Source organism: Helianthus annuus, chromosome 9 (assembly GCF_002127325.2).
Source record: "Helianthus annuus cultivar XRQ/B chromosome 9, HanXRQr2.0-SUNRISE, whole genome shotgun sequence".
Taxonomy (NCBI): domain Eukaryota; kingdom Viridiplantae; phylum Streptophyta; class Magnoliopsida; order Asterales; family Asteraceae; genus Helianthus; species Helianthus annuus.
The window spans coordinates 171,407,336-171,422,618 of record NC_035441.2 but is presented as its reverse complement, the minus strand read 5'-3'; the positions used below and the strand labels follow the sequence as shown (position 1 = coordinate 171,422,618).

At 36.3% G+C, this 15,283-nt stretch overlaps 1 pseudogene; it reads left to right on the top strand.

Moving 5' to 3' along the window:
• The first annotated feature begins 8,824 nt into the window (after nt 1–8,824).
• LOC110871203 lies at nt 8,825–10,031 on the top strand (annotated as a pseudogene).
• The last annotated feature ends 5,252 nt before the right edge of the window (nt 10,032–15,283 follow it).

The window sequence follows — 15,283 nt, the reverse complement described above, 5'->3', positions numbered from 1 at the left end:
CATAACGCGTTATACAACCACGGCACACCGCCGCCGCCTACTCGATAACGCGTGTTCATTTTGACGCGTGCTGGCCATAACGCGTTGAACTTTTTGAGTTTTATAGGGTATGACTTGTACATTGTGCATTAATACTTGTATATTGGAATCCCCATCACTAGTGATTCCACCCCTCCTACATTTCTATCACTAGTGATGGAAATTGGATTGATGACATGGCATTAGTTGATTGGATAGTGGGAGTGATGGAATCCATCACTAGTGATTCCACCCCTAGTCCCCTAACACTTGTGTTTTAACTACTTTTAGAATCCTCAAATTTCTTTTAACGAATTCTTTAAATGAGCTATTGGCGAAAATTACCACATCGGTATACATTTATCTTCAAACCAGAAAAACCTAAGCCCGTTAACACTCGCCCGAAGGCACGACAGTGCGGTGAAGTAAAACCCGTCCAGTTAAAGGATTAAACTAGCGATCGCCGCTATTTGTCTAGTCCCCAATCATCATCATGTGTCGCTAAAACTAAATAATGGGGCATGAATCAAACCTGTGTCACTTGTAACACCTTACCACTTCACCACAATAATGAATATATTTGAATTATTAGATCTTTATACATAAGTACAAAACATTTACAAGTTTATAAAATTGATCATAAAATAAGGCAAGCTATGCTTAGGAGTTTCTCAACTGTTGCATGATCCTCAAATTCATACTCTACCTAAACTCACACATATACTCTACCTAGCTAATCGTGCTGCTTGTCATCTTGCACTGGTAACCTTATTAATGAATTCTTTCATCATTGATCATATAAGGGTTTGGTGTGAGTCGAGTTTCAATATATATAGGATTCGTCATCTGTTATCGATGAGTGGCATAGTTTCATCGATTATATCAGAGTTGGTTATATTATTTTAACCAAATTAATTTGTAAGGTTGCTCACAGCGACGATCAATGTGTATTACTTGACTAATTAAGTGCTAATCTTGTGACTGTTTTTAAGGTTCTGTATTAATAAAACTATCAAATTTTAATAAGTGTTGCACCTTAATTTTTGATATACTACTTTAGAGAGAAATTGTTTTATAAAATAAGGATGAAGCCGCATATATAAGATGTGTGTGCATAAATTCGAAAGTGAAAATTTTGAGTTTTTGAGTCAAATTCAAATAGCAAATCGCGGCATTTGAAGGATTACTTTTGCCGTGGAGTAAAACTTAAAATCCATACAATTTAAATTGCTTCCATTGGAGTTCATTCCAAAAAATAAACACGATACAAGAAAATGAGTTTGCTTGTATGTGTGAGAGAGTGACATGGGAAGAGCAAAACAAGGAATATTAGAATGTAACACCCTGTGATATGTATCAAAGTTAGGAAGAAGAAGATACAGAAAGTATCGAAGAACTAGAAGGAGAATAGAGAAGCTTTTTGTAAATTCAATTCTGCGTGCCATAATCAAATACTACTGGCTAATAAATAGCCTTACAAGAATGCAAATAACAACTACCCATGACTCCACTATTCGACGTAACACACGTACTGACCCACTAATTAAACTGACTCACAATATTAATTAACTAAAAAAGAAACATGAAGAACATGGGCATGCAGGTGGTAGCATAGACACGTATCACCCTACTATGAGTAATTAGATTGAGATAAAAACATGTAACACAATGTAATTGAAGGCTTGCTATTTCAATTGAATAAATATGATACGTGTAGTTGAGAGATTTTACTTTCACAAATGGGACAAAGGACCTCCATGGACCATTAATGTGTAGTGTTTGATTTGAAGTTGATAGACCCGAGTTGGAAATTTCAAGGCGTTGCTCATTATTGAAAACAATGGTTTTAGTAAAGAGTACCATTACATTCTAGTTATGTTCATCGATGGGTACGTGCATTAAATTCAAGTACATGATAGAAACAAGTTGTTTTGTTAGGCTTTATGAAAAAAAATATTGCAGAAAAAATTTGAAATTACATTCTAGTTATGTTCATCTATGTGGATGTAGATTTTTGAATGTTTTTTTGTTTTCAATGTTAGAAATTTGGAAAATCGAATACAAGTTTAATTTCAATCTATGCAGAAAATGGGTTTTTTGATTATTTTTTTTACAAATTCGGATATCCGTTTAAATATCTGAATCTATATCCGTAATTCGGTTATTGATATTCACTATCCGACATTTTCATATATCCGAAAACCGAATAATCCGGTCTTGAAAAGGGTTTACAGAATACGGTTAATACAATAACATGATAGATTTAGTATGGTGAAAATATTAAATATGTTATTTTATTTATTAAAATATATAATTGAAAAAAAAAATAACTTGTAGCAGACATGGGCCGAAAAAAGTTGGATATAACATTGTTTGGGCTTGGATCTTGCGCTTTTCTAAGCCCATTTTTCTCTTCTTCCAAGTTATGAGTTCCGACGCTTTCCCGGAATGTATTCATTTAAGTAACTTTAATCCATTTCGTCACATATAGTTTTATTTTAGTGAATGACATAAATTGGATTCAAATAGCACTTTACTTGTTATCTAATTAAAATATAAAACAATTTGTAGTAGCACTAACATGTATAACGTTTGACTTACGTAACATCATACTTATTAACGTGTGAAGAAGTCTTATATTTGTTTTTCAAATATCATGAAATAAGTTCCATTTTCAGCAAAATGATCCGTGTATAACAGGCATTTCGTGCACTCATAGGATTAGGGCACACACGATTGATGAACTCATATGTGTAAAATAAATAGCAAATGTTGTCCAACATCTAACATCATTGTTGTAACCAGATGGTTATTTTTCTTCTTTTAGCAATAAAAGTATCAAGATGAAATGGATATTTTACTAACTTTTTTATATATATTTTGAAATCAAAATGGTTTTATTTATGCACATTGCTATTAATTATATACTTTATGTTATCGCTTTTTTATAAAAATATATATAAAAAACAAAATATTTTATTTAGTGAGTACGATGTTACTGGCATGATAAAGCGAAAAATATAATCTTTGTTCTTATTTCTACTGTAGTTAAAAAAAAATCTTAATCTAACTATTTATTACTGAAACTAAATTAATATAATATTCTTACTAGTTCAAAGCGTCTATACTATGTTAGAAAAAAGCTCTAAATTGAGGGGCCTTGGTTTTTTACGCTATAATCGTTAATTGGGTCAGTAAATTATTTAGATTCATCCCCCATTATGCAAGTTTTCCTTAAAAACACCATTTATTATTAAATTGTTACTTTATTCAGTGTTTGAGTCGAATGCAACCAATGAACTGGTAGTGTGTCTTGTTCAACTGCTAGTCCAATTTATAAAACGTTGCTTGAAACCTATGCCGATTGAAATCTAAGGGGACCGGGGGCGGTGCCCATTTCTCCGTGATAGAACAAGTTCAACGCGTGGAAGTCAACAAATTCCCACCGCCACCAACAAAGTTAACAAGTGATGGAGATGTTTCCGTGATTTTTTTGACGCGTGTTAGGCTGTGAGTGATAAATGGATGTGAGGGGGTGTGAGGGTTTATTGTTGGGTGTTGTGACTTGTGAGTGATGATCATTGCCACTAAAAAAAGTTGTGAGTGATGAAATAACGGTTGATGATATGGCGGAATTTGATTGAATGTTGTGAGTGATTGAATTTTTGTAAGCGATAACCACCCCCTCCCCTAATCAAGGCTTATTAGATGATTACTTTACTTCAAGTCTCTGAGTAAAACTGAAATTGAACAATGATACTCTACCTTTTGTTGTGATCAAACGTGGTAGATATGATATACGGAAAAGAAGAAATAGTCAAGGGTGAACTTTTCCAAATTAATAGTTGATCTCTAGTTAGGCCTCTTGTGTTTTTATTTTTTATTATTTTTTTTTTCCAATTCGGCTTAACCTCCTTGATTGGTTAAGTTTGAATCTACATCTTTTTAATGGCTAACTCACACATTTTATTAAATCCTACTTCTAAATCTGTATTTTTGTTTAACATAAAACTTATGCAGAAACATAATTTCCATTACCCTGATATACTTAGGGGTTGTTTGGCAACTTCTGAATAGGTAAGTGTTGAATCAGTAAAAGGTCTGAACTAGTAAAAATGTTTGAACCATTAAGAGACAGAGAATAATGCTTAATCGTTTAAAGGCAATTGTCTGATAAATTCAGATAAGAGGTCTTAACCATTCAGATTCAGTATAATGCTTAACAATTCAAAGACAAATGTCTGAATCATTTAGATTCAGACATCTGCTTACAAAACAAACAATGTAAACCATTAAATACCAAACCAGCAAGAGGTCTGAAGTATTAAGAATTAAACAAACAACCAAACATCTAAACCTTTAATAAAATCCTAATTGTAGCGTGACACCTTTTGTTAATCATTTAACCAACCCAATAATTCTGATAAATTCACTCCTTTGACTTTCTACCCTTGTCGAACACAACCAATTGTTGGAAGTCTGATGACTTATTTGCAGCGGAAGTTGATAACGGATTTGGATTATAAGTAGAATCCATGTTATCATAAACAAGAGAACCAAAATGGATATGCATGACAGATTGAGAACAATGATCGAATGAAAGAAAGGAGTTGGACAATTCTTAGTGAAATTTAAGAAAGTCTTGATACCGGTTATGGTTCCCGGCAATTCTAATATATACATAACATTTGGCGGTTAAGATATGGCGGGTAACCGATTTGCAGTTATTTGAACTGGATTCCCGCTTATCTTCCGGTCATTGATAATCATATCATTAACTAACTTAATAAGCTAACCTACTTATATGTCTGAAAATACGAATTAATTACATAAAACATAACTTAGTTTAATATTTCTAACATAACCCCCTTAAACTAGGTTATGTTTGCGAGACCGATCCAGCACACTCTGATTTGCTTCTTCCACAGCCCATCTTGCATAGTCAAAGTTGAAGCGTTTTCTCCTCTTCCCTTTGCTCCAGTCTTCATCATCGATGCGAGTGAACAACGCAGCTTGTTCCATTCCTGCAGATCCTTGTGCAGACCCTTGTTGAGCATCTTCTGCATTTGTTGATACTTTCTGATGACTTTCGGTAAGCCTGCCTTCTTCAACAACGACCTCTTTATCCTGCATTTTCCTTCGAAATTGATTGAAATTATAGTAATACTCCAGGATATCAAGATACATGGCATATGTAGTTCTCATGTAATCTCCGTCTTCGTAGTTAAATCCCAGATCCTTCGCTATTGCAGGCCACATGTTTTCTGTTGTTACAGTCTTGTATCCCCCATCCGCGGCTACCAACAAGTATAAACTTAGTAGATTAACCTTTCTCTTATGCAATGCAACTGGTGGAATCGGTCGATTCGTGATGTTCATATAGTTAAATAAGAACCATTTAACTAATTCTTCAAACTTTGAATCAAGCATATGCTTATACTTGATCACAAATTCACGATCATCTAATAAATTGATGAATGCAACGCAGTCATCAAATTCATTAAATTCCATATTCTTGACAATCATCATATTCCAATCTGGTTCATGTGAAGACAGATCCAGATCTTCGAAATATGAATTCAGATACCTTTCTTTAAATTCATTGTCATGCACGTTTTCTTCGATAATGTTCTGTTTCTCGTGTAACCCAATTTCTTCCTCTCTTGTTAACCCACTTGTTTCGTTCATAGAATTATCAACCGGAGTAGAGAACATTGGATAGATCTTACAAGTATCGTCGTTCTTGTTAACGGTAAAACCTTGCATGGTTAATTGATCTATACTCAAAACATTCCTATCTAATTCCGGAGAATAGAAAACGCTTTGAATTCTCATAATTTCATTTCCGGTTTTGATTTCAACCGAACCAACCCCACGTGTAAATAAGAAATTATTTTCCCCGGATTGAGTATCAACCCCGATTATGTGTTTAATTCGTTTAAACACGTTTAAATTTCCAGCCATATGGTGTTTAAATACAGAACTAACGTACCAAATATCGCTCCATAGCCCACCTTCGGTACCCACTACAATCATCTCTTGATGATTACTAAAATCTTCTCTTTGATTCTGTATGCCCACATTCACCGCTTGCCGGATTAACTGTATCGCCTCGTCTGTTTCTTTCTTATTACACTTGTAGATTTGATGCCCTGGTTGGTGACAATAGAAGCATGTCTTCTCTCGTTGAAATCTCTTATTCTTGTTCTTCATTTCATCAGTGCAGTGTTGACAAGGCAACACGGTGGACATTGATTCAAGTTCAGTCATCGGCATCTTCCCTTTCGTTGCTCTGATACCACTTTGTTGGAAGTCTGATGACTTATTTGCAGCGGAAGTTGATAACGGATTTGGATTATAAGTAGAATCCATGTTATCATAAACAAGAGAACCAAAATGGATATGCATGACAGATTGAGAACAATGATCGAATGAAAGAAAGGAGTTGGACAATTCTTAGTGAAATTTAAGAAAGTCTTGATACCGGTTATGGTTCCCGGCAATTCTAATATATACATAACATTTGGCGGTTAAGATATGGCGGGTAACCGATTTGCAGTTATTTGAACTGGATTCCCGCTTATCTTCCGGTCATTGATAATCATATCATTAACTAACTTAATAAGCTAACCTACTTATATGTCTGAAAATACGAATTAATTACATAAAACATAACTTAGTTTAATATTTCTAACACCAATAACTTTCTTACTTCAATTGGTTGTTTCTTTTAGACTGTATGTATCTGGGTGGATGTAATTTGGTGTATGTCTAACTATTGTTAGCATCTGTATATATATAATTGCTTTGTTGGCCTTTCAAAAAAAAAAACTTTCTTACTTCAACGCTAAACTAACCCAACAAAACGTTTAAACAACTTGGGAATCGGAGAGAGAGAATACAGGCAAGAGATTGTATTCAACCGACCGACAGCCATAGACGAACTAAGGGGGTGTTTGGCCTAGCTTTTTTAACAAAGCTTATAGCTTTTTTAGCTTTTTTTACAAAATAAGCTTCATTTGGTGTTTGTTTTAGCTTTTTAAACTTATGCTTATTAGCTTATATAAGCTAATTTGAATAAGCTTATTTGAACATGGTTTTTAAGCTTATTTGAAGAATGATAGAAAATAAGCTATAAGCTGTTAAAAAGAGCTTATGAAATGATAGAAAATAAGCTATAAGCTACTTTAAAATATAAGCATAAGCAAAAAAATAAAAGCTATGCCAAACACCCCCTAAGTCGATGGATGCTGAGCAGAAGAATTCGGATCTGGAAACTGCAAGAGCCGACAGGTCGATGTGGCTAATGAAGTGTCCGGTGGTCGTAGCCAAGTCTTGGATTGGAACTCTATCCCCCCTGACCTGATTCTCAACAAAACCTCGCTAAGGTTGTCGTTTCTCTCCGAAGATCCCTCTTCCCTTCAGGTATATGCAATCAGAGAGAGGACAAACTTTTTAAATTGGGGGATTTTGTATGCTAGTAGGAATTCCAACTTGTGAAACCCTAGTTTTGTATGCTGTTAGTTGTGGGATAAGTACTTGGTTTGTTGAGTTTTGGCTGTATGATCTTGCTGCTAGCTTAGAGTTGGATGATTAGATGATCATGAGTGATTAATGGAGGAGGTTTAGGAAGATGAATGTCTTCTTTTTGTTTTTCAACGGCCAAAGAAATATTATATAATATAAATAAGCAAGAAAGAAAGCAAAATAATGTCTTAGCAGCAGTAGCTGTGAATGTGTGTAAGATAAGAGACTGATGGAGTATGGTTTGGACGATGTTGTGAAATTCGTTTCTTGATTATATCTGACTGAAACATATCTTCTAGGGGTGTTCAGGATTCGTTTCGAATTCGAAAAAATCAAAATTCGTTTAAATTCGATTCGATTATCCAGAATTCGTTTCGATTATCAGAATTCGAATTCGAATTCGATTCAATTCGAGTCAAGTAAATCGAATACGAATTTATAATTTCAAATTCGATTCGATTCGAAATTTGAATAAAAATTATACATTTTTATTTATTATTTTTATATATAATACATATATAACTTTTATTAAGCTATACTACAAATTATTTTCAAATTTTCCCAATATTAAAATTACTTATTACCAAACCCACTACATGACCCATAAGTAAAACCTAAGTAACAAATCTATCAATTGATTTCTAACCATAAAAACATTGACTTGTAATGTGGAGTGACTATTCCCGACTTCTCGTTTTGAATTTTAGACTTATGATACTTTATTTGAAACTTTTTAATGTGATATCGTGCTTTATGGCTGCTTTAAAATTTATGTTTCATTTTGATAGTTTTTTTACATGTTTTAAAGAATATGAATTAAATCGAATTTATTCGAATTCGATTCGAATTCGAAATTTTAATCGAATACGAATCGAATACGAATTGGGTTTTTTATTCGAATACGAATTCGAATCGAATTCGACAGGTTTTAATCGAATTCGAATCGAATACGAATTCAAGGAAAAATAAAAATTATTCGAACAATTCGATTCGAATAATTCGAAAATTTGATATTCGATTCGATGAACATCCCTAATATCTTCCAATCCATACTAGTGCACCAATGTTCTCCTTTATGTTATGTTGGTAGTATCTAAGAACGCACCTGACCGTATATGTGCAGTTATGCTATCGATCCCACGATTTTTTTTTTGATTGATTTGCTGAAGTATCCATGTGTTTTTGTACTTTCCAAAAAATTGAATGGCATGTTCGGAATATGTTATTCCTTTTGGAGTGTTGAAAATTTATCTTTACGGTTTCTCTTTGGTAATCAGTTTTCAATGGAGATAGCTGGCAGTGAGAGGGTGAACATGCCGAAAAGTTACGCTCTCAATATGTTCAAAGATTTTGTACCTACGTGTATATTCTCTGAAGCAAACCAAGGTGAGGCCGTAATCTCTCTTTAAGCAGTAATGTTTTTATCTTTCTTTTAGTTCTGAAAACGTTGACATTGTTATGAATCTTGTGTGTTCTGTACACATGATGCCTTTAGAGACTTGAACTTTATTGAAGATATCCTGTTTGAACAATTGTTAACCTATAAATCAAGTAACAGTCACTAATTGAAAAACATACTAAAAATAAAAAAACTGGATCTTAATTTACCTTTAAACAACTGTTAGGATTAAGTACGCTTTACTTGTGTTGTAGTTGCATGTATTTCTTTCTTTGTGCTTTGATTTTCGTTGGGATTAATTCATTAATTCCACTCGTGTTCTAGGAAGGGTTGCTAGTGAAGGGAGAGTCGAACACAAGTTCGATATGCAACCCAATAATAAGAACATGGAGGAATATAGAAGAACGTGCCGTGAAAGAACAAATAAGTCGATGATAAAAAAAATAGACAAATACAGGTAGAGCATTTTCTTTATTATTATTTTAGCCTTTTGTTTGATTAATTTAGTAATTTACAGTATATTTGTCGTTCTTATTTTGGTTGTACAGGAGATTTATAATGACAGAGGACTGCATATGAGGCCTATGCCTAGAATGGTTGGTTTGATTGCTTCCAATTCTAAGGTGTGAACATCAATTCAGTCTTATCTTATTTTTGTTATTTTTTAATTTGTGTGTGTGTATATATATACAGGAAAAGAAAAAAGCGGCTCCGGTTAAGGCACCAGAGGTTAAAAGAACTCGAAGGGATCACGGTGAATTGGAGGATATCATGTTCAAACTTTTCGAGAGACAACTTAATTGGGCGTTAAAACAGTTGGTCATAGAAACCGATCAACCAGCGGTGTGTATCCTTTGATTGTTTGGTTTTCTATGTTATAAGTTTTTGATTATTTATTTGTGTAGTAATGAGTTAGTTTACGTTGTTTACAACAATTCTTGAAAGAGATATTGAACGAGCTTTGTGTGTGCAATAAACGTGGAACTAATCGAGGAACATATGAGCTGAAGCCGGAGTATAAGAAGTCTGTAGAGGAGACAGGTGCTGAATAAATGGTTTCTTGTTATGTAGTCATACACATCTTTTACCATTGTGCATGGCTTACCGCTTACAGTATGTTACTTGTCATGTTCTGGTTGTTGCTATATCTATGACAATTGGTTAGCGGGTCATAACAAGAGATGTGCGTATGTGATAGAACCCAGAAAATCAAAATAAATGAACAATGGAATTCATAGATAGTAATCCAATTCGAGAAGGATTATGTCTCCAATTTAAAGGTAAAAAACCTTAATTTTTATAAAATAAACATCGACCCCTAATCTAAATGAGACAGAGATATTAATAAAATTAGAACTAACTACTCCACTACTTGCTCCTAAAATTGTTCCCCCCAAAACTCATTCCCACTAATAATTAAACGGGTCAAATACCCAGCTGGAGCTTCACACAAAATATGGGCCAATCCACAGGTTTGTATCAATACATCCTGCCCCAAAATTCCGACTTGTCCTCAAGTCGGAAATAAGGGAACTGTTGTGCCAAGCAATAAGCCATTCAATTATAGACCGAGGTTGAAAATCAAATTCCCAATCTTTGGTCGTCGGTGGAGAAGCTAAAGGCGTTGCGGGAACTTGAACCCTTGCGGGTTTCAGCCAGGATACATGGGAGACCAGAAAGATGCGATAAGATCCTCAAGAGCTAGATGGCAGTTTCTTAAAGATGTTGACAAGGCTGAGTTTGTGGAAAAGCAGACATTGGGGTGTAGGGTTGTTGGTAACATACTGAGCGAAATTTTTAGTATAGTCTGAAATAGGTTTTGGGCTTGGGCTCCATGCAAGACTTCTGCTGCGCTTAGATGAACTGATCTGGGACTCGTTTTCTAGGGCAAGGCGAACAACATAACACTTGGTTCTAGGTTTCTGGATAAAAACGTTAGCCTTCATCAGTTCTTCATGAAGATCATTCGGTCCTTCATCCTTCTCCACCGTGTTCTTCAAATCATTGTCCACTTCTTCACTGTAACAACCATCTTCGTCTGATTCTTCACTGTAACAACCATCTTCGTCTGATTCTTCACTGTTACAACCATCTTCAATCGCCTGAGCTTTAATTTCGTCAACAACATCTCTCAAAGATGCAAGAATGCCGTCTAATCATGCTGCAATGATTGCGAATTGATCAGCTAAATTCCGGGTTGTAAGCACCATTCGATTTCCCGGCAATGGAACCATTGATAGAACCCAGAAAATCAAAATAAATGAACAATGGAATTCATAGATAGTAATCCAATTCGAGAAGGATTTTGTCTCCAATTTAAAGGTAAAAAACCCTAATTTTTATAAAATAAACATCGACCCCTAATCTAAATGAGACAGAGATATTAATAAGATTAGAACTAACTACCCCACTACTTGCTCCTAAAACTGTTCCCCCCAAAACTCATTCCCACTAATAATTAAACGGGTCAAATACCCAGCTGGAGCTTCACAGAAAATATGGGCCAATCCACAGGTTTGTATCAGTATGGTAGTTGAAAAGGGGCTGTGTCGGGTTTGGTAACCCTCTTTTAATAAACAATTAGCGTGTGAAGATTAAAAAAGATGAACTATTTCAAAAAACAATTCATTTTATTTTGAAAAAAAAATGATTTAGGAGGGTTTATGCTTTAAATATACATTTTGGGCAACCGTTGACCCGTTAAGAGTTTTGACGTGCTTTTACCTTTTCCTTTTTGAACTACAACTTTTGTTATAACAGCCCAACTATTGTTGCAAATCGTGTATGTCCGTACATGCAAACTGGCCCACCAGGCCGCTTCAGGCTCAACACGTGAGAGATAAACTAGCCTAACTCAGTGGCAAGGCGATTGGCGCTTGGGATCGGATTCGAACCCGCAGCCTTGTGCTTATTAATGCAAATTGCTACACGATGGGGGCAAATAAAAACAGCCCAAATAGCATCTTGCTAGCAAGGAGCAGCCAACAACAAAACAAAAACAAAGGAAAAAACAGATTATATAGCAAAAGATTTCCATAACTCCAAACACTTTGATCTATTCCTTATCCATAAGAATCTCAAGGTCTTGATTTCTCTAATAATCTTCTCAATTTTTACCGAAACTTCTGTGAAAATGTAATTATTTCTAGGTAATATACTTATGGATCTCGAAAATATAAGGATAGAGAAAGCATAAATCAGGGGAATTTTACACCATTTGGTAATTTCTTCCCGAACCAACGTGGGGGCTTCTACCTTTAGTTGTCGGTATGAAAAATCTGTTTAGCTACATAATTCGAGGTCCTTACCTTTCTTTTAAGCTTGTTTTTCCTCGTACCATGATTCACATAAAAACTTTGGTTGTTTTTTGTGTAAAAAAGAAAAGTTGGCAGGCAGGCAGGCTGATAACAACATATTCTTGTCAGTGAATGCTGGGGGCATGCATAATGTTGGTTGATTAAGAATATGTCCTGTATAGTGAGTGGGCTCATAACATAGCAAGCATGAAGCTTGTACTTAACTACATGTCACGCGCATGCATGTGGATCTTGAAAGTGACCAACTTTGAATCTTCATTCGAAGATTTTTAGAGCATTCGTGGGTCCACATCCTCAGGTAATTGGTTCAGATCAGAAAAAAAACATGACTAGCGGCTGCCCCATGGTGCATGTCTTGTCTTGTCTTTCAAGAAGTGGAGTCCATTTCACTTCCATAAACCTGCCTTAGTTCCAATACCCTTATTAATAAATCATATTCTATCTCTATATACACATATATATTTTTTTTTTAAAAAGGCAAACGAAATAAAAGCCCGGTTACCCGGAGTAACCCAGTGGCAAAAGATGACCTCATACGCCCGTGACCACAGACAGTGCTGGGTAGCCCAAGCCCACCATTACCAGTTTCGGGGGAAAACCCGTCACCCGAAGGCCCACTACGGTAAACCCGATTGGGATCGGGTTCGAACTTAAGACCTTTGGCCTCAAACCCAAACCTTCACTTCTCCTCCAATACCAACTGAATAGCTCGGTGGCATAAATGCATTTTTTTCATAAGAATATAATGAACAAACATGAACCATGATATTTTGATTAGTATTTCATGTATTTAAAAATTTATACTTCTTATATATAAATGTGTATGTTATGTACATAAAAAGAATCACACTAATTTATTCATATACTTTCAACCGATTGCATACGCATATGTAGGTTAGGTGTAGGTAATATAAGCTGCATATGTGTAAGTTGTATCTAAATGAATTTTGTTCATAATTTCTTTTTGAATTTCGAAAGAAATGAATAGATATTGCATTTCAACTAGTTTCTTATACTTTTAAAAAAATTAAAATTAAATAAATGAATGATTTATTTTGTTCTACATATTCTAGCAATATATAGCGTTATGGAGTTTATATATAATAGTTCTCATGAACCTTGTTATTAAATTGGGCTTGAAATAAAAAGTTCTAAAATCCATAATACTACCCTTTCACTTTCATTGTTGTCTTTCTTCATTGCTGGTGGAAAGGGCTACTACCCAGAAGATCGATTCTCAAGAGGAAGTACGCGCGACAACAACAACAAGCGTAACAAATACAAGAGTCATGACTGGAAGTCTGAGAGACCAAGAGGCCGTGACGACAGGCCGCGCTACAGAGAAGATGCGCGAGAAACGATTGACCGAATCGGTTACAAGAAGGTGGTCAGAGACGACAATCGTGACAAACACTGGACTCCGCTCACAAAAACGCCAAAGGAGGTATTAATGACGGAGAATATCGATTTCAAGGCTCCCAGGCCAATGACAAACAAGAAAGGGCAAGACCCCAACTTGTACTGCGATTTTCACAAAGATTCAGGGCACCTGACCGACGACTGTTATAGCTTGCGCCAAGAAATCGAGAGAGCGCTCAAAAGCGGTAAGCTAAGCCATTTAGTGAAGAATGTACGCAAGGAAACCCGTCAACTCCAGCGCCACGATGAAGGGAACCACAAAAAGGTCCGACGACTAAAGACTCACATGGTCAACGGACCCAGGTATAGCGCGAAAGAGAAAGGCAAACGCCCTTATGAACCTTCTTGGCAAGAGCAGCAAGTTATATTCCCGGTAGTGCGCGGCGGACCCCGCGCCACACGTCCCGTGGTCATTACCGGTATAATCGGGCATTATGAAACTGACTACATATTCATAGACCCGGGAAGTACTGCCGACATCATTTACGAACAGTGTTTCAATCAGTTGGATGAGGAGGATAAAGCGCGACTCGAGCCAGTCGATTATCCTTTGTCTGGATTTTGCAACGAGATGGTTTTTCCTCTCGGACAGATCAGTTTCCCCGTCACGCTCTCTGACGGGAAACACTCAAGAACAACAAATGTGAACTTCATGGTAATGCCAGTGAAATCGAGGCATGATGTGCTTATTGGGAGGGAAACACAAGGCGAGCTAAACATGGTGACTTCAACGCCTCATTCTGCGATAGGTTTCCCAACCAAGACAGGAGTAGCAATCATATATGCCAAGAAAGAAGTAATGTCAACTGAAGAGCTGCGCCCAACAAAGGCGGCGAAGGTCTCCACGACCGAGCCAGAGAAATGGGTTTTAAACCGAAAATACCCTGAGCAGACTGTGACAATTGGCCACGCCATTTCGTCAGAAATCAGAACACGTCTAAAGCAACTGCTGTTTCGAAACATGGATATATTTGCCTGGACACCGGCAGATATGACCGGTGTCCCGCGCAACATCACCGAGCATTGCTTAAACACGTACCCATCCGTCGAGCCAAAGGTCCAAAGAAGGCGCAGCCTAGGGGCAGACAAGACAAAAGCAATGAACGAGCAGGTATGTGAGCTGCTCAAAGCCGGGATCTTGCGAGAGGTAAGATATCAGAGTTGGGTGGCGAACCCCGTGATGGTCGAAAAATCAAATGGCGGATGGCGCATGTGCGTAGACTACACTGATCTCAACAAGGCGTGCCCAAAGGATTGCTATTCCTTGCCTGAGATCGATAAAAAAATAGATTCTCTCGCGCCATACCGATGGAAGTGCTTTTTGGACTGCTACAAAGGATACCATCAAGTGCAGATGAAGCTAGAAGATGAAGATAAGACAGCGTTCAGAACGGATCTTGGAATCTTCTGCTACACAAAGATGCCTTTTGGCCTGAAGAATGCAGGCGCGACATATCAACGCTTGATGGACAAGACCTTTGCAGGTGACATCGGAAAGCATATTGAGGTTTATATCGATGATCTAGTGGTTAAAAGTCCTGAGGAGGACCAAATGTTGAAAGACATCGAGAAAACGTTCAACTCATTGCGCAGCGTAAATATG